This window comes from Carettochelys insculpta, chromosome 1 (genome assembly GCF_033958435.1).
Source record: "Carettochelys insculpta isolate YL-2023 chromosome 1, ASM3395843v1, whole genome shotgun sequence".
NCBI lineage: Eukaryota > Metazoa > Chordata > Testudines > Carettochelyidae > Carettochelys > Carettochelys insculpta.
In genome coordinates, this window is record NC_134137.1 from 135,183,403 (window position 1) to 135,210,312 (window position 26,910).

Below are 26,910 nucleotides of genomic sequence, written 5' to 3' on the forward strand. Positions count from 1 at the left end.
TGAATTAGGAATTCCCAGGAAGGACAGGGTAACGTGGCTCATGCAAAGACCGGGTGGAAAATCTTGAGACCTCAGTCTGTGGACATGCCTATGAGGAACATGCTTACCGCTCTGCAGAACTAGCTGTGGAAGCCATGGAAGGGCCAGAACAGTTCCTGGTGGCCTTGTGGAATCTTGGTGGCTAGAACTTGTGCTCATGGGCAGCAAAGGATTTGCAACACACACCTTTTCAATTTACACACCTGCATTTGAGCAGCTTCCATGAGCATAAGGGTCTACCCTGAGCTAGACAGCCACCAAAACCCCAAACAATGCAGTTCTTAGCCTTACTATAACTAGCCAGTTATCTGGGTTAGCCTTTCATTGAAGATCTTCAGGTCATCTTTATCTCAGTTGTGGATTCATGATCCACTGTAGGTAGGAGGATAGTGTCTGGACTTCCAAGATTGGTGCAATTTCGGGAAGCCTGTGGCCTTTCCAGTACTATGTCAATTTTTAGGCACAACAAATCCTGACTCTTGGCATAGAGTTAGATGAGATGACCCTTGCGATCCCTTCTAACACCATGGTTGCATGATTCTATAATAGGCTGAAGTTCTTCCTCAGGTCTATGTTTCAGGGAGTGAAGCTGCAATCGTCAGGGCAGAATTTCTGTTGTCAGGGCCCTGCTGCACCTGTAAGTTGGTCCTTTCAGCTGAGGCATATTCTTTGGGGTACGCTTTCAGACTACAGTGAAAGCAGTGTGAAGGGGACTTTCTGCAGCTGGAGTTCTGCAGATTCAAAACTGATCAAAAATGGGGGTGATGATGCTTTTGCTGTCCAGTGGTCTGATGAAGGGCACCTATGTCCTGTCTAAACACTCTGGGCAGAGTGTTTCCAACTCTCCATCCTAAATATACCTAAACCTCTGACATATTACTGTAATTCTTCCAGCCTCGTTACTGAGACACAATTCCCAGCAAGTATTTAAAGAGAACTTCCAACTGGCACAATGCTTGTTCATCACTGCCATCCCTACGCTGGCAAAGGTGGTGAACTATAATGGTATCAAAGAGATGTATCATCTTAAATATACAAAAAAGAAAAATAAAGATTTGCAAGTAATTAACACTGTGGTGTGGTCTATAGTGGCTGGTGAGGATTTGTTTTGAGGTTGTCAGGCTGTCTGTATGTAAGAACAGGCCTGACTCCCAAGGTCTGTGAGAGTGAAGGATTGTTGTCCAGGAGGGGTTGTAGATCACTGAGGATGCACTGGAGAGGCTCTAGCTAGAGGCTGTGCATGATGGCCAGTGGCGTTCTCTCGTTTTCCTTGTTGGGTCTGTCTTGTAACAGGTGGCTTCTGGGCACACGGCTGGCTCTGTCAATCTGTTTCAACACATCAACTACTGATAATGGGCCACATCCTCCCTGACTGAACTGACTTGATTTCTCCTCTCTAGAGCTGTGTCTACACGTGCACGCTACTTCGAAGTAGCGGCACTAACTTCGAAATAGCGCCCGTCGCGGCTACACATGTCGGGCGCTATTTCGAAGTTAACTTCGACGTTAGGCGGCGAGATGTCGAAGTCGCTAACCTCATGAGGGGATCGGAATAGCGCCCTACTTCGACGTTCAACGTCAAAGTAGGGACCTTGTAGATGATCCGCGTCCCGCAACGTCGAAATTGCCAGGTCCTCCATGGCGGCCATCAACTGGGGGGTTGAGAGATGCTCTCTCTCCAGCCCCTGCGGGGCTCTATGGTCACCGTGGGCAGCAGCCCTTAGCCCAGGGCTTTTGGCTGCTTCTGCGGCAGCTGGGGATCCATGCTGCAGGCACAGGGTCTGCAACCAGTTGTAGGCTCTGTGTATCTTGTGTTGTTTAGTGCAACTGTGTCTGGGAGGGGCCCTTTAAGGGAGCGGCTTGCTGTTGAGTCCGCCCTGTGACCCTGTTTGCAGCTGTGCCTGGCACCCTTATTTCGATGTGTGCTACTTTGGCGTGTAGACGTTCCCTCGCAGCGCCTATTTCGATGTGGTGCCGCGCAACGTCGAAGTTGAACATCGACATTGCCAGCCCTGGAGGACGTGTAGACGTTATTCATCGAAAGCTGCTACATCGAAATAAGCTATTTCAATGTAGGCTTCACGTGTAGACGTAGCCTAGATGTTCACAGCTCCACATAAACTGCTGATAATGGGCCACATCCTCCATGACTGAACAGTCAACTCTGGCCCTCCCCTTGACTGAGACTCCCTCTTTAAACCATTTGCTGAAACCCCCCTGCTCATGCATCATTTTAACCAAGGTTCCTGGCAGGTGCAGCTCAGCACAGTCACTTGTACGCCAATGATCATTTGCCAAACGTTAGGGGCTCCCATTGCAGTGTGAGCCCTAACCATATGAAGCCCACTTTTTCCTTTTTTGATAAATTTTAGATTTGGTTAATCAGAATTGGCTATCAGCATGTATTTGGGTGAGGTCTGAACTACTCATTGACCGGGGGAACAATGTGTCCAGTTCTTTGGGATGGGTAGAACTTTAGGTATGGTGGCTAAGGTTTTTGATTACTCACCACTCTATAAGACTTGTCTGTCTAGATGAGAGTCAAAGACTGGGTTGCCTGAAGGGGACTGTATCTGACTTCTGTTTAACCAGAATGGTATTATAGAAATTGTTTTGTTACTGGCTCGGTGAATCTAATTAGACTAAATCAACAATTTTGGGAATTGTCTGCCCTAGTTCTCATAGTCTGCCCTGAACTGGCTTTCTCAGCATGGCCACTCCAGGCACCATAATTGCACCTGGTATCAGGCACAGACGGTACCATTTTGAACAGCGATCTCCATGATGGCAGAGTAAAGTAGCGTGCGGCTCAAAGTTATTTCCTTTGTGGGGAGTGACCTTGCATGCACATGGCATGTGAGACCATGCTAGCAGGGGAGGGCTTGCATTATTTCCAGAAGAACCAGAAGGCTAGTTTCTGGGGATGCATTCATGGCAAAGCTGTTCGTGCTATTAGACTAGCTGTTCCTACTCAGGCTGGAGTATAAGCTACGAAACTGGGTGGATCAATAAAATGTACTGCCTGGAATAAGCTGAAGAGAAATAAAACCAAATTGCATTGTTTACCATATGCCAACAGTATATTACAACTTGCAATTTATGATTAATCACCTTCCCTCCCGTTCCTCATGGGGCGCTTTTATTGTTTTTCATCACTGTTTTGCTAAGCTTCTCAATGGATCACATTCTGATTAAGACAGAAATAGTCATTGCTCTTAATGCTGTGTTAAGCATAATATTTTCATGATGATATGCTTTAGGTTCCCTTCGATGTAAGACCATTTTAAATATTGCTAAAGGTAGTGATTTTTTTATAGATTCATTTAGAAAGTGTGGAAAATTAAGTTACGACAAAAACATGCAACCAATTTATTAAACTTCCCTACATTTTTCCAATTTAAATGTTAAATAATGTATGAAGGAATGTGTTTTTTGTATGTGTATTTCAACAAAAACATTAATAACATGTTAATATCTTTATTTCCATGCTGTTCCTTTAATATATCAAAAGAAGCTGGAAGCAAAGTGCACCTCATTATTTTCATTAAAGCTACCATATTTTAAAACAGGTCTGAGTTTCTCTCTGGCAATGAATATTTGTACCTTTCAGCATGTACTTATTGTAATAATAAAAAAATCCCACTTATTTCATATATGGTTTGTTAACATATTTGCTCTCTCCAAATGCAAATGTTAACGTTTTTCCTGGATAGTCAAGCCCATCTTAGCACTGAACTGTGCCAGTGTTTGAACTTTTGACAGAACCTCAGCAAAGTCTATGACAAGGTCAGGTGTGTTCATGGTTATCAAAAAATTGGCCAGATCATGGGACGGTAGTCAATGGACCTTAGGAACCTCAGGAATTGCCTTGGTATATTCTGCTGCTGAATATTGTGTGCCAGCATGATCTCACAGCAATCACACTAAACTCTTTGACACTCAACTCAGTAATGCATAGTGTCAGGATTCTCATACATCTAGCTTCCACCGATTAGAAGAGTGGTGCAGACATCTTGCTTTCTCAGTCTTGTCGGCATAAATGGGAGGATCTCACTGCATGATGGCTGTAGAACATGCCAAAGACAAGATTGAAATCTCTCAGCCTTTTAGGGAACCTTTCATAAACTCCCTCAAACCCAACTTCAAAGGTGAATGGAGAGTCATGTGGAGCATTTTGACAACCCAGAGCAAAGAGCTCATCACTGACACAACCGGAGAAGCACTGGATTTTGATTTCCATTGGAAAGACTGGAGGAAATTGAATTGCATCAGGGCAGCTCATGGGAGATCTGGACAAACCCTCTTTAAATGGAAACTGAGGCAATGTGCTGGTTATCATATTTGGGTATAAATTTGTAGTCATTGCTGCTACCCAAGCCATACAAATAAAGTTAGGCATTACTGAGTGCAGTTATGTTTAATTACCTTCTAAAAATTTGCGCTTTAGTGAAGTGTACTGTTGCTGGGGATATATGTGATTCTTCTAAGGAGTGCCTGAATTGTCTCTTCTGTTAAGGTTTTGTCCTTGCCCAGCTAAAATCATACTGGTATTATGTATGAGTGCAGCATTTATTCTTGATTAGTCCCTGCTTCCCCAAAGGTTCTGGAAGGGAGCCATGGGATTTTGACCTAACATGAGGTAAGTGGGGTTCTCCACTCATGTATTTGGCTTGAAATGTAGAGTCCACTTAACAAAGTGAGGTGCCTTTTCAATACATGACTGCTATGTCTTGCAGCCCATATTGGTAGTGCCTATTTTGTGGGGGGGGAGGATGGAAGAGTACTGTCCCTCTTTTTTCCACTCTGTCTCTTCTTGTGACAGTGTAAAATCTGACAGACACAGTTGCTGTCGTCTACCACTGCACATCAGATTTACTCACAATAAGAAAAGCAATATTATCCCACAACCTCGTAGGTCTTTCTCCTCACTCCACTGTTAAGAGTGAAAAGTCCTTTTGAAGAAACATAATCATGGCAATAAAACTCCACATTTAGGATCTGTATCTAAGATCCTATTTAGATTTTGAAATACACTACTGGCAAGATTGGCTTCCCTAGCACAGAGGCCAGTGCAAAACAAACAGATTTTACTCCCCCACAAGACTTCACTTACTGAGATCTACACAAGCACTGAGCTTTCAACTACAACTAGAAATAGGCCAAATAAACAAGGGGTGCTATGACAGACATCCATAACCACTCTCCAGACTGACAATTGGACAACCAGCTCACTTAGGAACAGATGTTACCAAGTGGAAAACAGCATAAATTATTACCCCTTCCCTCCCCCAGAGCTGAGCCATAGTTAGATGCTGTACAACTAGATAGTGAGAAGTTAGGGGATATGAAGACATTTGAAAGCTTAGAGACATCCCAGAAAACCATAGATACAAGAGAAAGTGAAAACATGGTACCTCACAAAATAGATCAGGGAACTAGAGAAGCCTGCCAACTAACTACAGGAGCAAGCACTTCCTAATTAATCACACACAGAGATAGTAGATGCAAGCAATGCTTTCTCTTGTCTTGGTACTTGCTGGTATTGAGTACCAGTTTCTCTTTTTTTTACAGAAAAAAAAAAGCACTGAGTGTAAGCATATGGCTGAAGCCAGACACCATTATACTGGTGTGAGCTTTGTTAGCAGCTATGCCAAGCAGAAATTATCTAGATACCTACACCCCTGAAATCAACTGTATCTTACCAATTGAACAACTTGAAAAAATCCGTCAAGAGGGGTTGAAAGCTATGCCACTGATATTACTTTAAAATTAAGAATCTTGTCATAGAAATATTAAGGTGGCGATACTGAGATGATACAATGTTACTATGAGAGGGTTTATGTTAATGCCAGTGGCTACGTCTACACGTGAAGCCTACATCGAAATAGCTTATTTCGATGTAGCAACATCGAAATAGGCTATTTCGATGAATAACATCGACACGTCCTCCAGGGCTGGCAACGTCGATGTTCAACTTCAACGTTGCGCAGCACAACATCGAAATAGGCGCAGCGAGGGAACGTCTACACGCCAAAGTAGCACACATCGAAATAAGGGTGCCAGGCACAGCTGCAAACAGGGTCACAGGGCGGACTCAACAGCAAGCCGCTCCCTTAAAGGGCCCCTCCCAGACACACTCAGCCTGCACAGCACGCGGTCTGAGGAGCCATAGGCACACAGACCCCAGGCGACGCAGGCATGGACCTGCAGCAGCAGCAGCAGCAGCAGCAGCCAGAGGTCCACCCAGCCCTCCCGGCAGGAGCAGGGCTTGCCCAGATCCATGCCATGCGGGAGGCAGCTGAGCACCTCCTTGATACACCGGAGGAGGAGCTGCCCCCAGAGCAGCAGGGCTCAACCCCCAACCCTGCAGCACCCCGCCCCCACCCCCGCCTCACACGCCGGCGGCTGTGGAGCTACCCCACCAGCACCGACTGGTGGGAGCAGCTGGTGCTTGGGGAGTGGGACGACGACCGCTGGCTCAAGAATTTCAGGATGAGCTGGCAGACATTTATGGAGCTGTGCCAGTGGCTCACCCCTGCACTCAGGCACCAGGACACCGCCATGCGGCGTGCCCTCACAGTGGAGAAACGGGTCAGCATCGCTGTCTGGAAGCTGGCCACTCCCGACAGCTACCGATCCATGGGGCAGCAGTTTGGTGTTGGCAAGGCCACCATTGGGGCTGTCCTCATGGAGGTAAGAGAACCCACGGGGGGAGGGCAGGGCAGGGCAGAGGAGGGTAGGGGAGGGCGGGGGAGGGCGGGGGAGGGCAGGGCAGGGCAGGGCAGAGGAGGGCAGGGCAGGGGAGGGGAGGGGAGGGGAGGGCAGGGCAGGGCCACGCAGACCCTGCTCACCCCTCATTGGTGCTGTCCCATGTGCTTTCCCTGCAGGTTGTGCGTGCCATCAATGCCATGCTCCTTCACAGGCTCGTGAGGCTGGGGGACCCAGATGCCACCATCGTGGCCTTTGCCACCCTGGGCTTCCCCATTTGCTTCGGGGCTGTGGATGGGACTCACTTCCCCATCCGCGCCCCACATCACAGTGGAGGACACTACATCAATCGCAAGGGCTACCATTCTGTGGTCCTCCAGGCCTTGGTGGACAGCCGGGGCCGTTTCCAGGACATTTATGTGGGCTGGCCTGGCAGCACCCACGACGCCCGGGTTTTCCAGAACTCGGGCCTGTGCCGCTGGCTGGAGGCGGGGACCTACATCCCTCAGCGGGAGATCCCTCTGGGGGACACCACCATGCCCCTCTGTGTCATCGCAGATGCGGCATACCCCCTCCGGCCCTGGCTCATGCACCCGTACACGGGCCATCTCTCCGCTAGCCAGGAGCGCTTCAACCAGCGCCTGAACCACGCGCGCCAGGTGGTGGAGCGCTCATTTGGCCGCCTGAAAGGACGCTGGAGATGTCTCCTTACCCGCCTGGATGCGGGCCCCAACAACATCCCCCAGATTGTGGGTGCCTGCTGCGCCCTGCACAATTTGGTGGAGAGCAAGGGGGAGGCCTTTTTCCAGGGCTGGGCTGTGGAGGCCGGCAGGGCCGACGTGCAGCCACCCGCTGCCCCCAGTCAGCAGGTGGACCCCGAAGGAACCCGGGTCCGGGAGGCCCTGCGGGCCCACTTCGATGATGAGGCCGTGGGGTGAACTCTGCCAGGCCCCCCACTGCCTGCCCCTTCCTCCACCACACTCCCTGCCCCAACGCCCACACCATGGAGCACCCAACCGCACCCCCTCCCACTTTTCCTGGACAAATGACAGCACGCACTTGTGGCTGAACTTAAACTGCTTTTTCTTTTAGAACTTTTTTTTTTAACTATAAATAAAACAAGAACAAACTATATACAACATGTGTGGAACCAAAGTAATATGTACAAATAAAACAATAGTAATAAAAAAGTGTGTTCAGTAATAAAAAGAAAACCAGGGATGATAAAGGGGAGAACTATTTACATGGGGGGGACGGGGCAAACGGGGCGCACAAGATAATAAGTCCCAACTATATATAATGGGGGGGGCACGTCCCGGGCCCCTCGCCCCTAAAGTCCGGCACTGGACGGGGGTGGCCGGGATCCCTGCCGCGGCCACAGCCCTGTCCGGGGCTGGCTGGGGGCGGGCCGGACCGGAAGATATGCCCGGTGAGTCTCAGCTGGCTCCAGGGGTCCCTCGGCGCTCCGGCCCTTGGCGGTGGGTGGCGGGGTGACGGCGGACAGGACGGCGACGTGCGGAGCAGCTGGTGGTGCGGCTGGTGGAGCAGGCACGTCGGGCGCTGCGGCAGCCGGCGTGGCATGGGGGGCCAGGTGGTCCACCAGGCGGTTGAAAGTCTCCATGTAGGCCCCCCATGCCTCTTGGCGCCAGGCCAGCACCCGCTCCTGCAGCTGCAGGTGCTGCTCCGCGACCTCCAGCTGCCGACGGTGGATGGCCAGCAGCTGGGGGTCCGTCGCCGTTGGCTGGTGGTGGCGCGGGGTCCGCCGTCTAGCCTGCCGTAGGGCCGGTCGGTCCTCGGCCGAGGGGCTTGCCTGGAGCGATGGCCCCGGAGGGGTCTCCGGGACCACTGATGCCTCGCCGGCGCTCTCTTCCGGTCCTTCCGATGGTGCAGCTGCGGAACACAGGAGAGGAGGGGGGGAAGAAGAATGGAGACAGGCGTTACTGTGGACCCCGAGCCATGGCCTTTGTCCCCCCAGCCCTGTGCTGCAGGTTCCCCATCCCCGTCCCCGGAAGATGCTGCTGTGATGGATGGGGTTCAGGGGTCCCCCTGCACTGCCCCCCGTCCCCTGGTGGGAGCGACTCTCACTTCACTCGGCAGGGTCTGACAGGAGAGGTTTCTTAGGCCACAGATGCCCAGTTTCTCCCAGGAGTGACAGCACGAGCTGTCGGAAGAGACAGTCCTTCCAACCTGTCCTGGGGAGAAGACCCCAAGGGGTGCCCCTCTGGGATGCAGCTTTCCCCCTCCTCAGGCTGGCTGCCTACCAGCTCTCCCTTCCCCTAGCCTCTACCTGTGGCCCCCACCCTCCCCTCGCAATTCAAAGCCAGCTCAGCTCCTCCCTCCCCTTTGTTCAGGGCAGAGGTGTCACCTGCCAGCTGTAGCCCCAGGATCATCCTTTGCCCCTGGGAGCTATTCGGCTCTTGTTGCTCATATCCAGCCTGAGTCTCCCTTTTGCACTCCCCCCACTCCATCACATGCTGCTGCTGCTGCTGTTGCTGCTGCGGGGTGTCCCACCCCCTCCTCCTGGGGGCCCCTGGAGGTTTCGCTCCCCCCTGCCCCGGGGATGGGGCATGGCACTGTCGTGCGGGGTGGAGGGGGCAGGGGCTGATGCACTGCTGTGAGGGACATGGCCCTGCTGTCCTTGGGGCCATGGCCATGTGAGCATGTGGGGGGCCCTGCACACATATCTATTACCCCCCCGCCCCTCAAGCCCAGGGGTGTACACCAGAGGCGGGTACATACCTGTCGGTCCACTCCCACGGTCCGGAGATCCCCGGGGGGGGGAGGCCCGGCTGCTGCTCCGGGAGGGCAGGAGGAGGATCTGCAGCCCGGATTCTGCGGAGGAGGAGCCCCCCTCCTCCTTCTGCCGTGATGTCCCGGGGGTGGGCTCCGGGGGGGGCCCCCGGGGTGCGGGGCTTACCTCCGGGGCGGACTCCGGCTGAAGGGCCTGCTGGGGCTCGTCAGCCGAAGTATCAAGGGTGGCTGGAGGGGAGGAGGTATGCTGGGGGCCCAGGATGTCCCTGAGCTCCCTGTAAAAGGGGCACGTGACAGGGGCAGCCCCAGATTGGCCGGCCGCATCCCGGGCCCGGGAGTAACCCTGCCGCAGCTCCTTCACCTTACTCCTGACGTGATCAGGAGTGCGGGCAGGGTGACCCCGGGCAGCCAGGCCGTCGGCCAGCTGAGCGAACGCATCCGCATTCCGCCTCTTGCTCCCCATTACCTGGAGCACCTCCTCCTCGCTCCAGAGCCCCAGCAGGTCCCGCAGCTCGGCCTCCGTCCAGGAGGGGCCCCGCTGCCGCTTGCCAGCCTGGCTGCCCGCCTGGCTGGGCTGGCTGCCCTGGCTCCCCTTGGGGGGGGGTCCCCTGGGGCGCTGGGGGTGCTGACGGGCAGCCATTGCAGCTGGGGTGGCTGTCTGTGCTGGCTGAGGAATGTGCAGGCTGGCCGCGTGTCTGGGCTGCCGCCTGCACGTTCTCTCAGCTTCCTGCACAGGAAGGGAGGGGGAGGGGACCTTTAAGGGGCCGCTCCACGCGGCCACCATTGAGCTGAGGGGCTGCAGAGAGCGTCTCTCAACCCCTCAGCTGATGGCCGCCATGGAGGACCCCGCAATTTCGATTTTGCAGGATGCACAATGACTACACGGTCCCTACTTCGACGTTGAACGTCGAAGTAGGGCGCTATTCCTATCCCCTCATGGGGTTAGCGACTTCGACGTCTCGCCGCCTAATGTCGAAGTTAACTTTGAAATAGCGCCCGGCGCATGTAGCCGTGATGGGAGCTATTTTGAAGTTAGTGCCGCTACTTCGAAGTAGCGTGCACGTGTAGACACGGCTTATGTGAGTGCTGTGCACATCCATGTGAACTAAATGATATTTTCAGCTGATAGCCCTATTGAGGAGTCATAATATTTGTGCACTATTTGGAGAGCTCTATTTGTGGAATCTCCATCTCTGGAGATATTTAAGAACAGGTTGGATAAGTGTCTATCAGGGATGGTCTAGACAGTACTTGGTCCTGCCATGAGGGCAGGGGGCTGGACCCGATGACCTCTCAAGGTCCCTTCCAGTCCTAATGTTCTATGGTTCTATGATTTCCCAATATGATCATCCAGCCTGTTCATCTGTCGGGATTTGAGAGCTGTTTCTGTGCTCTTTGCTCCCAGTTGGGCAGGAAGAGTGGGGGAAGGGGGGCATGACAGTCTGTGGTAGAGATGCCAAACCTTCTGCTAGGCCAGGCAGATTAAGGGGTACATAGCATCTATTCTCCTTTAACACTGTTTGGCCTCGGCCAATCATTCACTTGCAGTATCACCAAACACTGAAAAGCTGTAACATGAGGAGTGCTGGTAAGGGATGGTTCATTAACAGCCTCAAACACATGACAGCGAGTAGTTACAAAAAATTAATATTCCTCTCACTCAGTAGGGGTCAGTGGCTACTGACTTCATTAGCTACTCTGTTTTTTTTTTCTTTTAAAGAAACACAATTGCTATTAAAATAAAATATTAAGTGAAACCAAAACCAAAAACTGCTTCAGCCAATAAACACACACACACAGATGTCTAGAGTGGAGGTCAAGGTACATGACCTGGAGCTATCCAATAGATGAGAAGATTATTTTACTACTGACTACACACTGGAAGCTATGTGATTCCAAAGTAATAATTTTTGCCAGGAAAAAAAGCACTGCTTTAAGTTTGTATCCATGCTGTATAACGACATTTAGAACATTATAAACTTAGCACCAGCAGCTATGGGTGATGCCAGTCTCAGTTAGATTAGACTTTAAGAATGAGAATAAAGTTTGCATGCTATAGGCCACACTCAAGTAGGTCAAATACAATTATTTTTGCCAGATAAGGCAGAAGCAACATAATTTGCCAACCAAACCATGCTGACCCCCTCTGCCAGCAGCATAAACAATACTTTCAGCTCTAAACCACTGCAGTAAAAGAGTCAAAATAAGCCTACTAGTCCTCTGCCATCACTGTGGCAGAATCATGACAAGTAAAGACTTTTCACCAGGTGAAACTGCTAAACAAACCTGATTGTACAGACCAGGCACCCCAAGCAGTGACTGCAGTGAAGAGCTGCAAGTGTACTTGACCGATAAGAGCAACTGACTACATAGGGAAGAAAAAGGGGGAAAAAAAAACCTATCCAGGAACAGGCTGTTTTATTCACCCCTTCCTGAATTTGGCCTGTCATACCTAACAAACCTCAAGAAGACCCCAAAATGTTAGTTATGACCTATAAAACAAATCCAGCTCTGGCTGGGAAAAGTCAAGGAAGGCATATGCCCAGCTATGGAACAATATTTTGAAGAAGAGATGAATCCAGAATCTGACCATAATTAGGAAATTTTGTAAAATGTCTTTGAGAGAGCCCTTTGGCCAGAAGTGATGATCGCAGGATGGACCCCCTCCCCTGCCTGCTTTCTATTTTCAACCTCTTTCAATCTTCTTTCCCTCAAACAACAAACACACAAAACTCCCTCCTATTCCAAGCGGAGTTTTGGAGTAGAGACTCCAGGAAATCTGCTAGGTCAGGGGTCAGGAACCAATATAGCAAGAAGAGCCATTTTTTTTCAAATTGGGTAAAAAAATACTCATTCAAGAGCTGCAGTGTATGTGGATTTGAAACAGTCCTTAGGAAATAATGTCAGACCTTACTTTTGTAACCCCTATTTTAAGAACAATGTACACACAATGATTTATAATGTGACACGTCTACTGCAGGACATTCACAAAATTTTACATACTATGTTGAGGTTGCATTTTTTGTTGTTGGTGAATTTTTCATTGCAAATGAGATATGAAGGGAACCCAGATGAACTCAATGTAAATGCTAAGAATTGGACCCATTCAGTTTGAAATTCTCTGTTTTCATCTTCAATTTTCCTCTTTTTGAAGCCATTACAATCCCACTTTAATTACGCCAATTTTATTTCATGTTTAATTTCAGCTTTATTTCTGAAAATGCGTGTTGCCCTTCACAGCAGGAATGCTGCAAATTTCCTTTTCCTTTTCAAAATCAAGACTTTATTAGCAAGATGCTCAAAACACAGATGCAGTGTCATATGCCACAAAGCACTGCACGCATTAAAAAGGGGATTTATCCAATGTTTTGAGATCACATATCATCTACTATATAGATATGAATTGTTCATTCTTAGACATTCACCATTTATTGAAATTAATCAGAAGGATGTGGGGTTTTTTATTTGTGTTTTACTTTGCAATTTTAGCATTGGGAGCCACAAAGAAGTCCTTAAAGAGCCACATGCAGTTCCGGACTAGCAGGTTGCAGACCCCTGTGCTACTCTTTTTGCTCCTGTGATTGATTTTATGTGGGAGATGTTCAGATACTATGGTGATAAAACCCTAACAAAAAGAGGTAGGCTAAAATAGCATTTGTCTGCCATCCATTCAGGAAACACAGTAATCCAGGGGTGATGTTGGAAGCATTAGGGACTTTATTGAGGAAATGGGAGCATGCGAATTAGGGTACACATTTTATTTTCTGATAGACTTAATCATATTGTAGCTGAAACCTTCCTTAATTTCAAGGAGAAGGTCTCTTTCTGTATGAGGCCTTGGAAAAAACTAGAACTCTACTAGAATTTGTAGAAGTAGAATATATTCCTGGCTCTTAGATTAAAAATATCTCAGCTGTGTCTACACTGGCAAGTAGAAGGGAAGCCTTGTACCCCCAAGGCTGGGAAGTCTGCTGCCACCACTACAAGGAGGAAAAGTAGAGTATTGGTGGTCGGGGACTTTCTTCTGAGGGGGACAGAGGCGCCCATCTGTTGCCCTAATATTTCATCTTGGGAGGTATGCTGCCTGCCTGGGGCCCATATCTGAGACATTACGGAGGCATTGTTGAGGATTATCAGGCCCTCTGACTACTATCCCATGCTTCTCATCCATGTGGGCACTAATGATACTGTGAGGTGTGATGCTGAGCAGGTCAAGAGTGACTTCAGGGCTCTGGGGGCATGGGTGAAGGCGTTTGGGGCATAGATGGTATTCTCCTCAATCCTGACTGTCAGTGGTAGGGGCCCAGGCAGAGACAGGTGCATCCTGGAGGTGAACGCCTGGCTTCGAAGATGGTGTTGCCAGGAAGGCTTTGGCTTCCTTGACCACGGGAGGCTATTCCAGGAGGGACTGCTGGGCAGGGATAGTGTTCACCTTTTCAAGAGGGGAAAGACCATATTTGGACAGAGACTGGCTAACCTAGTAAGGAGGGCTTTAAACTAGGTTCGACAGGGGCAGGGGAGCCAAGCCCACAGGTAAGTGGAGAACATGGAAACCTGGGTGATGGGTCAGAAATGGGAGGCAGCATGGGCAACAGTGTCAGAGTAAAAAGAGGGTCAGGGCAAAACAGGGAGGCAAGATCAAATCAATATCTTAGATGCCTATATACAAATGCAAGAAGTATGGGTAATAAGCAGGAAGAACTGGAAGTGCTAATAAGTAAATATAACTATGACATCGTTGGCATCACAGAAACTTGGTGGGATAATACACATGATTGCAACGTTGGTATTGAAGGGTACAGCCTGCTTAGGAAAGGATAGACAGGGAAGAAAGGGGGAGGTGTTGCCTTATATATTAACAATGTACACACTTGGACTGAGGTGGAGATGGACGTAGGAGATGGACGTGTCGAGAGTCTCTGGGTTAGACTAAGAGGGGTAAAAAACAAGGGTGATGTCCTGATAGGCATCCACTACTGGCCTCCTACCCAGGTGGAAGAGGTGGATGAGACTTTTTTCAAACAACTAACAAAGTCAAGCAGGGCCCCAGATCTGGTGGTGATGGGGGACTTCAACTATCCAGATATAAGTTGGGAAACTAATACAGCAGGGCACAGACTATCCAGTAAGTTCTTGGATTGTATTGGAGACAGTATTTTATTCCAAAAGGTTGAAAAAGCTACCAGGGGGGAAGCTGTTTTAGATTTGATTTTAACAAATAGGGAGAAATTGGTAGAGAACTTGAAGGTGGAAGGCAGCTTGGGTGAAAGTGATCATGAAATCATAGAGTTCACAATCCTAAGGAAGGGTAGAACAGAAAACAGCAAAATGGAGATAATGGATTTCAGGAGGGCAGATTTTGGTAAACTCAGAGAGCTGGTAGGTAAGGTCCCATGGGAAGCAGAGCTGAGGGGAAAAACAGCTGAAGAGAGTTGGCAGTTTTTCAAAGGGACATTATTAAGGGCCCAAAAGCAAGCTATCCCGCTGTGTAGGAAAGATAGAAAATATGGCAAAAGACCGTCTTGGCTTAACCAGGAGATCTTGCACAATCTCAAAATAAAAAAGGAATTGTATAAAACATGGAAAAAAGGAAAAATTAAAAAGGATGAATATAGGCAAACAACACAAGAATGCAGGAGAAAGATTAGAAAGGCTAAGGCACAAAATGAGCTCAAACTAGCGACAGACCTAAAGGGAAACAAGAAGGCTTTTTATAAATATATTAGAAACAAGAGGAAGACCAGGGACAGGGTAGGGCCATTGCTCGGTGAGGAGGGAGAAACATTAACAGGGAACTTGGAAATGGCAGAGATGCTCAATAACTTCTTTATTTTGGTCTTCACTGAGAAGTCTGATGAAGGAGTGCCCAACATAGTGAATGCTAGTGGGAAAGGTGTAGGGTTAGAAGTTGAAATAAAAAAAAGAACAAGTTAAAAATCTCTTAGGAAAATTAGATGTCTGCAAGTCACCAGGGCCTGATGAAATGCACCCTAGAATACTCAAGGAGCTGATAGAGGAGGTATCTGAGCCTTTATCTATCATCTTTGGAAAATCATGGGAGACAGGAGAGATTCCAGAAGACTGGAAAAGGGCAAATATAGTGCCCATCTATAAAAAGGGAAATAAGAATAACCCAGGAAACTACAGGCCAGTCAGCTTAACTTCAGTGCCAGGAAAGATAATGGAGCAGGTAATTAAAGAAATCATCTGCAAGCACCTGGAAGGTGGTAAGGTAATAGGAAACAGCCAGCACGGGTTTGTAAAGAATAAATCTTGTCAAACTAATCTGATAGCTTTCTTTAATAGGATAATGAGCCTTGTGGATAGGGGAGAAGCGGTAGATGTGGTATACCTAGACTTTAGTAAAGCATTTGATATGGTCTCTCATGATATTCTTATCAAAAAACTAGGCAAATACAATTTAGATGAGGCTACTATAAGGTGGGTGCATAACTGGCTGGATAACCGTACCAAGAGAGTAATTCTTAATGGTTCTCAATCCTACTGGAAAAGTATAAAAAGTGGGGTTCCGCAGGGGTCTGTGTTAGGACCGGTTCTGTTCAATGTCTTCATCAATGATTTCGATATTGCCATAGAAAGTACGTTTATTAAGTTTGCAGATGATACCAAGTTGGGAGGGGTTGCGACTACTTTGGAGGATAGGGTCATAATTCAAAATGATCTGGACAAATTGGAGAAATGGTCTGAGGTAAACAGGATGAAGTTTAATACAGACAAATGCAAAGTGCTCCACTTGGGAAGGAACAATCAGTTTCACACATACAGAATGGGGAGACACTGTCTAGGAATGACTACAGTAGAAAGGGATCTAGGAATTATAGTGGACCACAAGCTAAATATGAGTCAACAGTGTGATGCTGTTGCAAAAAAAGCAAACATGATTCTGGGATGCATTAACAGATGTGTTGTGAACAAGACACGAGAAGTTATTCTTCCGCTCTACTCTGCGCTGGTTAGGCCTCAGCTGGAGTATTGTGTCCAGTTCTGGGCACCACACTTCAAAAAAGATGTGGAGAAACTAGAGAGGGTCTAGAAAAAAATGACAAGAATGCTTAAAGGCCTAGAGAATGTGACCTATGAAAAAAGGTTGAAAGAATTGGGCTTGTTTAGTTTGGAAAAGAGAAGTTTGAGGGGAGACATGATAGCGGTTTTCAGGTATCTTCTTGGCCTCTGGGGATAGAACAAGAGGCAATGGGCTTAAACTACAGCAAAGGAGGTTTAGGTTGGACATTAGGGAAAAGTTCCTAACTGTCAGGGTGGTCAAACAGTGCAATAAATTGCCAAGGGAGGTTGTGGAATCTCCATAGCTGGAGATATTTAAGAACAGGTTTGATAGAAATCTATCAGGGTTGGTTTAGATAGTACTTGGTCCTGCCATTGGGGCAGGGGGCAGGACTCGATGGCCTCTTGAGGTCCCTTCCAGTCCTAAGCCGTGTCTACACATGCACGCTACTTCGAAGTAGTGGCACTAACTTCTAAATAACACCCATCACGGCTACACGTGTTGGGCGCTATTTCGATGTTAACATCACCGTTAGGCGGCGAGACGTCGAAGCCGCTAACCCCATGAGGGGATGGGAATAGCGTCCTACTTCGAAGTTAAATGTCAAAGTAGGGCATGTGTGGACGATCCGCATCCCGCAACATCGAAATAGCAGGGTCTGCCATGGTGGCCATCAGCTGAGGGGTTGAGAGACGCTCTCTCCAGCCCCTGCGGGGCTCTATGGTCACCGTGTGCAGCAGCCCTTAGCCCAGGGCTTCTGGCTGCTGCTGCTGCAGCTGGGGATCCATGCTGCATGCACAGGGTCTGCAACCAGTTGTTGGCTCTGTGGATCTTGTGTTGTTTAGTGCAATTTTGTCTGGGAGGGGCCCTTTAAGGGAGCGGCTTGCTGTTGAGTCCGCCCTGTGACCCTGTCTGCAGCTGTGCCTGGCACCCTTATTTCGATGTGTACTACTTTGGCGTGTAGACGTTCCCTCGCAGCACCTATTTCGATGCGGTGCTGCGCAACGTCGATGTTGAACGTCGACGTTGCCAGCCCTGGAGGACGTGTAGACGTTATTCATCGAAATAGCCTATTTCAATGTCGCTACGTCGAAATAAGCTATTCGATGTACGCTTCACGTGTAGACGTAGCTCTAGTGTTCTATGATTCTATGGTTCTATAAGTACTTTTGATAGAGTTTACATAGGAAGGGGGCTCTTTTGAAAGATCCCGTGGCAAGTCTACACACAAAAAGTGTTCTTTTGAAAGTAAATTGAAAGAATGCAGCACTCCTTTCAAAATCAGTCTTCCTTTCCCATTTCAGGAAGAGCGCCCCCTTTCAAAAGCTTCTTTCAAAAGGAAATGTGTGTAGACACTCCACAGGCCATTTTTTTCAAAAAAGCAGTCCTCATGGGGCTGGATTTTTTGATCTCCAACCCATTTCTTAGAAGGAGCAAGAGGATGTGTGGATGCTGTCTTTCAAAAGAGCAGATCGCTCTTTTGATCTGCTTTTTTGTGTGTGTGGACGCACTCTTTCGAAATAAGCTCTTTTGGAAGAGATCTTCCAGAAGGGCTTTTCAGAAGATCTCTGTAGTGTAGACATAGTCATCAATAGGTATGCCACTTTTAAAGGGGTAAGTATTATCAGGCCAAAGAAGTAAAAAAACAAAACAAAACCAAATCAAATAGACTGTATACTTGAAGTTTAATTTAATATATGAAGGCCATAATAATCAGATTACAGCCACAATGAGCCACATGCATTGACCCCACACTTTGGCTGAGCTTTACATTTTTTAAAAAAGAATTGACGCATTATGATAGAGCACAAACTAACAATCTGCTCCACCTCCCTACCCAGAAATAAAGAAAATGAGTGCCTTGTGTCAGTAGTTGCTTCTGAAATTACACTTAAATACCATCAAATTCACAACAAATAATAGACATGCATGTTTAATGATGCTTTCAGCCATCAGGCCACCAGGATATATTGCTCTTGGTGAAAATACTGTTCCAATTTTCGTATTGCCCTGTAGTGGTAGAACATTAGTTTCCACAATCAATTTAATCAAAACAATCACACACACATTTAGACTGTGAAGCATAATCCAGCTCTTGATGAAGATATGATTAAATGGCATAAATGTAGCTGCTTTCCAATCCCATCAGATTATTATCCACTTGCTTGAAGGCGTATCAACTACAAAACATATTTATGGGCACAATCACAGGAAGTAGTAAATAGAGTTGACTAGACAAAAGAATTCCATTCTATGGAAAAGGTTGACATTTTGTGTGTGTTGAGGGGGGGAATCATTCCAATTTGGGATGGAAAGTAAAAACCTCACTTTTTCACAGGACAGAAGTGTCAAAAATTATATTTTAGAGGAATGAAAACAGACTTTTGTGGCTTGCCATCTGCCAACTAGAAGACTCTTGTCACTTTCTGCCTACAGGGAGAAATCAAAATTGACAATTTGCAATATAGGCAGGCAGGATGAGGGCTTGGGGGTGTTATCAGTTCAATTTTCTCCATGGAAAAAATCAAAACTTTTCAGCAAAGCTAAAATTTTCCCACAGAAAAATGCTAATTTTGTGAAAACATATATTTTTTTTATTTGAAAATGATTCTGACAGGAGATTCTCAGCCAGCTAGAGTACTTAACAGCAACACAACAGAGCACTAATAGAAAAGTAACCTACCAATATGCAGTGTGGTCAGATTTAGATTTAAAAACAGCGTTTTAGTTCTCTCTGCATGGCAAGGGCTACACTTCAGTGGTCTTTTCTAAGAAGTTGTTTCGGAAGACCTCTTCCAAAAAAAACTTCCTTTGAAACACTGCATCCACACACAATAAGCAGATTAAAAGAGCAATCTGTTTTGTTGAGAGTGAGCGGGCAGTCTGGCTGTTCTCTCACCAGAATGGCCAACCGGAAATTCAGCAAATGGGGCAGCCTGGTGAACTGGAAGTCCTGTCAGTCAAAAAAAGCTGCCCCCGCCCCTGATCCCCAAGGCAATTTACACACATTGTTTACAAAAGATTCTTTCAAAAAAGGCGCTCTTTCTTGTCTGGGAGAGAAAGAGGGCTGCTGGAAAAAGTGCCTCATTCTTCTGATTTCATAGCCAAAGAATGCATTTTGTGTGTAGATGCTCTGTGGGTTTTTCAGAAAAGGCCTGGTTTTTTCGAAAGAACTCTTTAGTGTAGATGAAGCTGGTACGTCTTCACAGCAGTCTTATTCTAAACTAAAATATTCCAGAACAGCTACTCTGAAATAGCTCATTTTCAAATACCTCTGCTTACACACACAACTGCATTTTGAAATAGCACCTAGGTATTTAAAAAGGCAGCATCTATACACAAACTGTGTCTATACTAGGCAAATATTTTGAAAGATCAGGCCCCAGTTCGAAGTAGCGTGTGGCATGTCTACACATGCTGTGTGCTCTTTCGAACATAAAATCAACAATAGACACCGCAGGACTCGAAACGGCTCTTCCAAGCATGAAATAGGAAGAGGCCACCCCTTTGACATTGTTTTTCCAAAAAAGACATGTGTAGACGTTGGGCAAACAGAAGTAACCCCAGAGACATGGAAATCATTCATTAAATGAAGGCCCACTCTGAAATGCCCACAACTGGAAACCATCAGCCAAGTTACAATAAATGATAGAGTAGAACACCTGAGCGTGTATAATGCCCTGAGCAAACCCCTGCCCCGAACCATGGCTAGTAATGATAGGACCAGTGTTATCAGTCCTCACCTTGGTGATGTTTCACACCTGTAAGGTCGAGGTGCATATTGTTCTAGAGGCTGTAGGCCAACAATGCACTAATCTTGCCAGACTGACAAACCAAATTGGCGAATGCCTTATTCGGCAAAAGCGGAGCTTAGCAGATACCATTGCAGGCTGGTTTGGCATTGGGAACTCTGTCAGCAACACCTATGTCATAGCACAATGAGCTGAGGAAAGGGACTGTATTGAATTAAGGCTGGCAGATGCAGTAATATCCAATGACCACAGAGGGCTAGACACCAGCCAGACTAATCGACTAATCCTGAATAGTTTAAAGGATCTGTTGGAATTCAGCATTTCCTTACTGAGTATAACAGACTGCATAGACCGAAGGTTAGTTGATCTATTATTCAATGGCACTAAAAAGAGATAGTGGAAAGGGATTGCTGGCAAATAGAACCACCCAGGGTAATGTAACAGACCTCCTGGATGGCCGAGTCCACCCGCCTGTCTTGAAGGTGGTAAGCCCCCATCCCCCCAGTACTCCCCCATGGGAATGGGGACAGAATCAATGAGAGTCCAATGGCCAATGTGAATGGGGCACAGTATAATCTTCAGCCTCCCAGTGAAAGAGAGGTGTTTGCCATGGCGGTGATCGGCTGTTGGGTAGAGACATGATGGCCATCCCCTGAGAGGCTCTATGGTCTGTGCATGCAGATGCTTTTAAAGATGTATGGACCCAGAAACCCCATTGCAGGAAGCTGAGAGCTTGCAGGCAGCAGCCGTTGCACGTGCTGCCCCTGCAAGCCTTGGTGACACCCCGAGCAGCTGCCAGACAGCTATCACTAACACCCAGGCCAGTCAGAAGCCCCAGAGCCCCCCACCAGCATGTCCAGGACTCACAGGGGTCCAGCTGGGGGAAAAAAGCATGCCCCCTCCTGGACAGAGCATGAGCTCTAGGATCTGCTGGGGCTCTGGAAGAAGGAGGAAGTGCTCCTGGTCATGGGCACGAAGCAGTGGAATGCGGCCACTTTCACTCAGCTGGCCAAGGGCCTGAGTACCTGGGGTCACCCTGCCCGTACTCCTGACCAAGTCAGGATTAAGGACAAGGAGCTGCAGCAGGGTTATGCCCCGGCTTGAGACTTGGCCAGCTGGTCGGGGACTGTCCCCACTTTGTGCCTCTTCTACTGGGATCTCAGGACCATCCTGGGCCCCTGGGACACCTCCTTCCTGCCTGCCTTCCTGGAAACCTCGTCCGAGGAGACCCAGCCAGGAGAGGAGCAGGAGCTGGGACCGTTGGCCAGCCCCGTACCACCAGAGCCAGAGCCAGAGCCAGAGCCAGAGCCAGAGCCAGAGCCAGAGCCAGAGCCAGAGCCAGCTGGCAACTGGTCCAGCAAGGAGAGGGACCTGGCCATAGCCCTCCCCTCCTGCACCTCCAGCTGGGCATCAGCCAGAGGGCCATCCCCTGACCTCGGCAGTGGACCCTCAGGTATGAACCTGACAGGGCACACATGCCACACCTGGGGGTGGGGGCACCATACCTGACTGGGGGCCCCCCATGTCCCCGGCAGACCCTAGCCCAGCAGGGCCCAGCTGGAAAATGGCCCTCAGGATGGCAGCATGACTGCCAGTGCCCGTCAGCTCCTGCTTCCGTGGACAGCACTGCCCACTGCCCCCAGGGGGAGGGTGGGAGGGGCGGACAGTACAAGGGGGCTGTCCACAGGGCCACCGCACCCACAGATTGCAACATTGAAACTCGAATGAATCATTCACAGTTATGGCTCGGAGTGACTCAAAGACCCCAAACTACAGCCAAGTTTGGACCTACAAAAGAAGACCCGTAGGACAATAATATTTCCTGCTGCAAGCCATACTTCGACCACTGTGGTATTGTATAGCTAACACATTGCCTTAATTGAAACATGTATGGCTTGGGGCAGCTAAAAGACCTGAAGCTACAGCCAGCCCTAAAAATTTCTACCGCCGAGTGGGACGTTCCATGGCATCGTACAGGAACCCAGACTACAGCCAGCCCCCCAAAATCATGACCCCTGAGGGAGATGACCCCAGGCACCTAAAAGACTCCTGGCTACAACCAACCCCCTGAAAATAGTGACCCTCACTGCACACAAGCTGCCTGGCATCTTGTGCAGAACGTCCTTTTATTGTTTTGGGGTCAAGGCACGTGATGTGGCTGGGTGCAGAAATGTTCCAGACTGTGTGGCGCCTCTAGGGGGAGGGAAGGGACAGGATATGGGGATCAGGACAACATGTAAATGGCTGAAAAGACATTCTCATCCTATCAGACAAGCATGATCCCCACCCACAGCCTAGCTGCCACATGGTATAGGGGGACAGAGGCTGCCACCAGGCAGCACAGAAAAAGAGGCAGCTAGCAGGGATAGGAGCAGAACCACAGACCCTACAGCTGCGCTACTATGAAAGAAAAATTAAGAAGAATCTTCAACCTCTCACGACCCTACAGCCATATTGTAAAAGTACTCTTGCCTAATTCCTCCACACCTGAGAGCAGTGGGGATGTAAGAGGCCAGAGGGGAGAACTGTGGGGCATTATAGGGAACATACAGGACATCTGCGGATGCTAACGAATTTGATTTAAAGACATGGCACATTGTCACTAAACTTCATTCTGAATTTTAAATTCGAACTGAACTCTACACCCATCAGGTTACTATGATTTTAGGATTTTGATATGTCTATTTTAGTGTTCCATAGATTGAAGTTATGGAATTTACAGCGAGGACGGGCACTTGGAAAAATTGGGCTAACAGACTTACAATCAATTTCATCTCGTAGTGTACATGCAGCCTTTGTGTAGAGGCTAGATAGTTATTTTGAAATAACTGCTGTTATTTTGATATAACTTTGCTGTGTAGACCTACCTGTCTGTGAAGGGAGCTGGTACTGCAAATCTTGACAACCTGCCCAGTAACAAGCTGTGTTAAGGTATGAAGGCAGATGGCCAGGTTTATTATCAATGAAGCTCAGCAATAGCACTTGAGTCTTCAGGGATATGTACATCCGTGCCAATGCACAGAGCTCAGTGAGTGTCAGGACTTTGCATTCTCACTAGGCTGGCCAAAGACACCCTCTTTGAGACTCTGTTTTATACACTAGTACAAACAAGTTATGTGTTACTGCTCTGAGATGACAATGTCTTTGAGAGGTATTCTTATATCCCTTGGCAATTGGTGTTTAGCCTTCTGGCATGTGTTTGAGCAAGTGTCCGCTGCCTAGCACTTCTTAGAAACGTGTGTGTGAGATTCTGCAGTACCAGCCCTCTTCTTGTCAGGTTCTCTGAGCATACGAGCAGGCAAAACCGGACTTCTGCTAACTTCTGCTTCTTGCTTTATATCAGCAAAGTTTGACCACTATTTTGGCTGAGGCCTCAGGTCTCACTGCAAGCTCCTGATACAAAGCCTTATGGTCTCAGGCTCTCTACTACCAGCAGGTGCATATTATCCATAACGTAAGCCCTGTGGTCTGAGCCCTGAAGAGCGGGGAGATGACTACTGACACCTGTTGGTTAACAAAGAGCGAGTTAGAACTGTCTGAGAATTCCAGATGTGCTGATGTTCCTCTGGGAGGAGGGAGTTCTCGGTCAACAGCTGTTGGTGACGAATTGCGAATGACTGAGTGGGTCAAGTAGCATTTGCCCTGTAGCTGGGTGACAGTTTGGGATACTTTGTTTAAAATATAGTTAAAATCTGCATTTGGCAGCAAATAAAAAGGCTGTGACCTGGTTGGGAAACAGAGAGAGGAGTCCTACAACATGTGTGCCTGAGATATAACTGAGCTAGATAGCAGACAGGCTCTTGCTTTCTTCTGAGAGCTTTTCTCCAGTGGTCAGAAGTTTATTAAGGGTATGTCTACCCGGCAGAGTTATTCCAGAATAGTGTATGCCAGAGTTATTATTTTAAAAATAAACTATTCCAGAATAACAAGTTTAAACTACAGGGAAGGCCCAAAATAAGCAAAACTTATCCTGAAAGGCTACGTATAAGCTACAGTGAACTCTCAGCACATGTTACTGTTGGAAGAGATCTTCTGGCAAAATGTCTGTCGACAGTACGTCCACACAGAAAAGCGGATTGAAAGAGCAATCTGCTCTGTTGACAGAGAGCAGCCAACTGCCTTGTTATTCTCTTGACAGAATTGCCAACCAGAAGCTCGACAAACAGGGCTGCCCTGTGAACTGGAAGCCCCATTTGTCCCTCTGTAAGGTCCACATTTTTTTGTCCACAGAAATTGTTAACAAAGATGTTACTATTTATTGCAGAAAGGCAGACTGTTGTTGGCAGAAGTGCTGAGTTTTGTCAACAGACTGTCAACAAAACACTTTTTGTGTGTCGACACTCTACGAGTTTTGTCAACAAAACCCCAGTCTAGTGTAGATGTATTCAAATAGTGTGACCACACACGACAAAGTCTTTTTTGGATTAGAGCCCCGAGAAGGACTTTTTCCAGGGATTCTAATCTGAAATACTGTGTCTACAAAGCAGCTTTATTTCAAAATATTCCAGAATGGCTTATTTTGAAATAGCCCTTATTCTGGCTACGTCTACACTAGCATTCCTCTTTTGAAAGAGGCATGCAAATGAGGGAAATCAAATGAGGCACAGCTTTACATATGTGGCACCTCACTTGCATATTCTTCTTTTGAAAGAAGCAAAGCAGTGTAGACATGGCTTTTTCGAAAATAAACCCTGTTTTCAAAAGAACCCTTCTTTCTTTAAAAATATACATTCAATGTCTTTTGCTTTAAAAAAAATATTTTCCATATTAAATCAAAAGAACACAGCACTTTTTCTAGGGGCCCCCTTCCTCTCCTAGATGAGGAAGAGTGTCTTTTCTGAAAGAATCTTTTAAAGGAATGTGTGTAGATGCTCCGGAGGCCCTTTTTTTGACAGATAGGTCTTCCAGTTCAGTTGGCAGGCCTGTTGGCTGAGCTTCCAGTTGGCCAGTCCATCGAGAGAGCATGGCCAGATTGCCTGCCCACTCCCTTGACAAAGCAAATTGCTCTTTTGAGCCACTTATTGGGTGCATCTACATGTGCATTCCTCTTTCAAAAAGGCATGCAAATGAGGTAAATAAAAAATGCAAACGAGGTATAAATTTGCATATTTGGTGCCTCATTTGCATATTCTAGTTTCGAAAGAGCTTCTTTTGAAAGAAGAAAGCCAGTGTAGATGCTTCTCTTTCAAAAGTAAACCCATCTTTGAAAGAATCCTTCTTCCCATTAAATAAATCCTTCTTCCCATTTATACCTCTTTTGCATTTTCAATTTACCTCATTTGCATACCTCTTTCCAAAGAGGAATGCAAGTGTACATGCACCCATTGGCTGTTTCTACACAGGCTACTTCCTTCAGAAGTGGCATGCTAATACATGGAACGAAAGATGCTAATGAGGCATGGATGCAAATTCCCCGTGCCTCATTAGCATGACATCATGTGATTTGGAGTCTGGACAACTGTTCTTCTGGACTCCAAAACACCGTGTAGAAGCATGGCCCCGGGGGGGCTTCCAGAAGGAAGTCCTCCTTCCGGAGGCCCTTTCTTCCCAAAAATGTTCCGGAAGAAGGGGCCTCCGGAAAAAGGACTTCCTTCCGGAAGCTCCCCCAGGGCCACGCTTCTACACGGCGTTTTGGAGTCCAGAAGAATAGTCTGCTGGACTCCAAATCATGTGACATTATGCTAATGAGGTGTGGGGAATTTCCATCCGTGCCTCATTAGCACCTTTCGCTCCATGTATTAGCATGACACTTCAGAAGGAAGTGGCCTGTGTAGAAATGGCCATTGTGTGTGACTGTGGTCTTTCTAAAGAAGTTTTTTTGGAAAAGATATTCTGGAAGAACTTCTTTCAGAGGATGGCTGTAGTGTGGCCCTAGCCAGAGAGTTATTTTTTATTTTTTTAAACTTGCAGACTCCTGCCTTGTGACTGGGTTGCTCAGAGTGGTATGCATAGTTTCCCAGCTCTCTGGATGGGGGGACCGGACCTGGTGTTGTTTGAGCCTTTGGAAGTAATCCTGGACAACTGAACCAAGCTCTTTTTACTGCTACACCTGGTGGAAAGTTACAATAATATTAGTCAGGTGCTGGAATATTTACTTAGATTTGAAATTAATGCATTCATCATCACAGTTTTGACTAATGGAGAGGTTAGTAAGGAAGTGGCATTTAAGTGCCTATTAAAGCAAACCTAAACCAAAAACACATAGAACCAAATTAGAGTCAGACTGTAGGAAGTCCTAGACTGCCCGGCCCTTGGCCTAGGGCGGTCGGCAACCACAGAGGGGTTACAACACCGGCCCGCCCTCAGTTGGGGCAGTCAGCAGTTCCCAGTGCAATACAATATAGGCCCCAGCCCCTCAGTCCAGGGCAGGGCAGCAGTTCACAATAGCAATGCAATCCCAGCCCAGCCCTCAGTCCAGGGCGGGGCAGGAGTTCACAGGGGCAGTACAAGCCCAGCCCAGCCCTCAGTCCAGGGCGGGGCAGCAGCACAAGGGTTTAAGCACAGGCCCAGCCCTCAGTTTGAGGTGGGGCAGCAGTACAAGGAGGTTTAAGCGCAGGCCCAGCACTGGCTGGCCCTGTCAAGGAGGGGGTAGGGGGTCGCAGGCCCTCCCACTCCACTGCGACCCGGCCCGGGGCC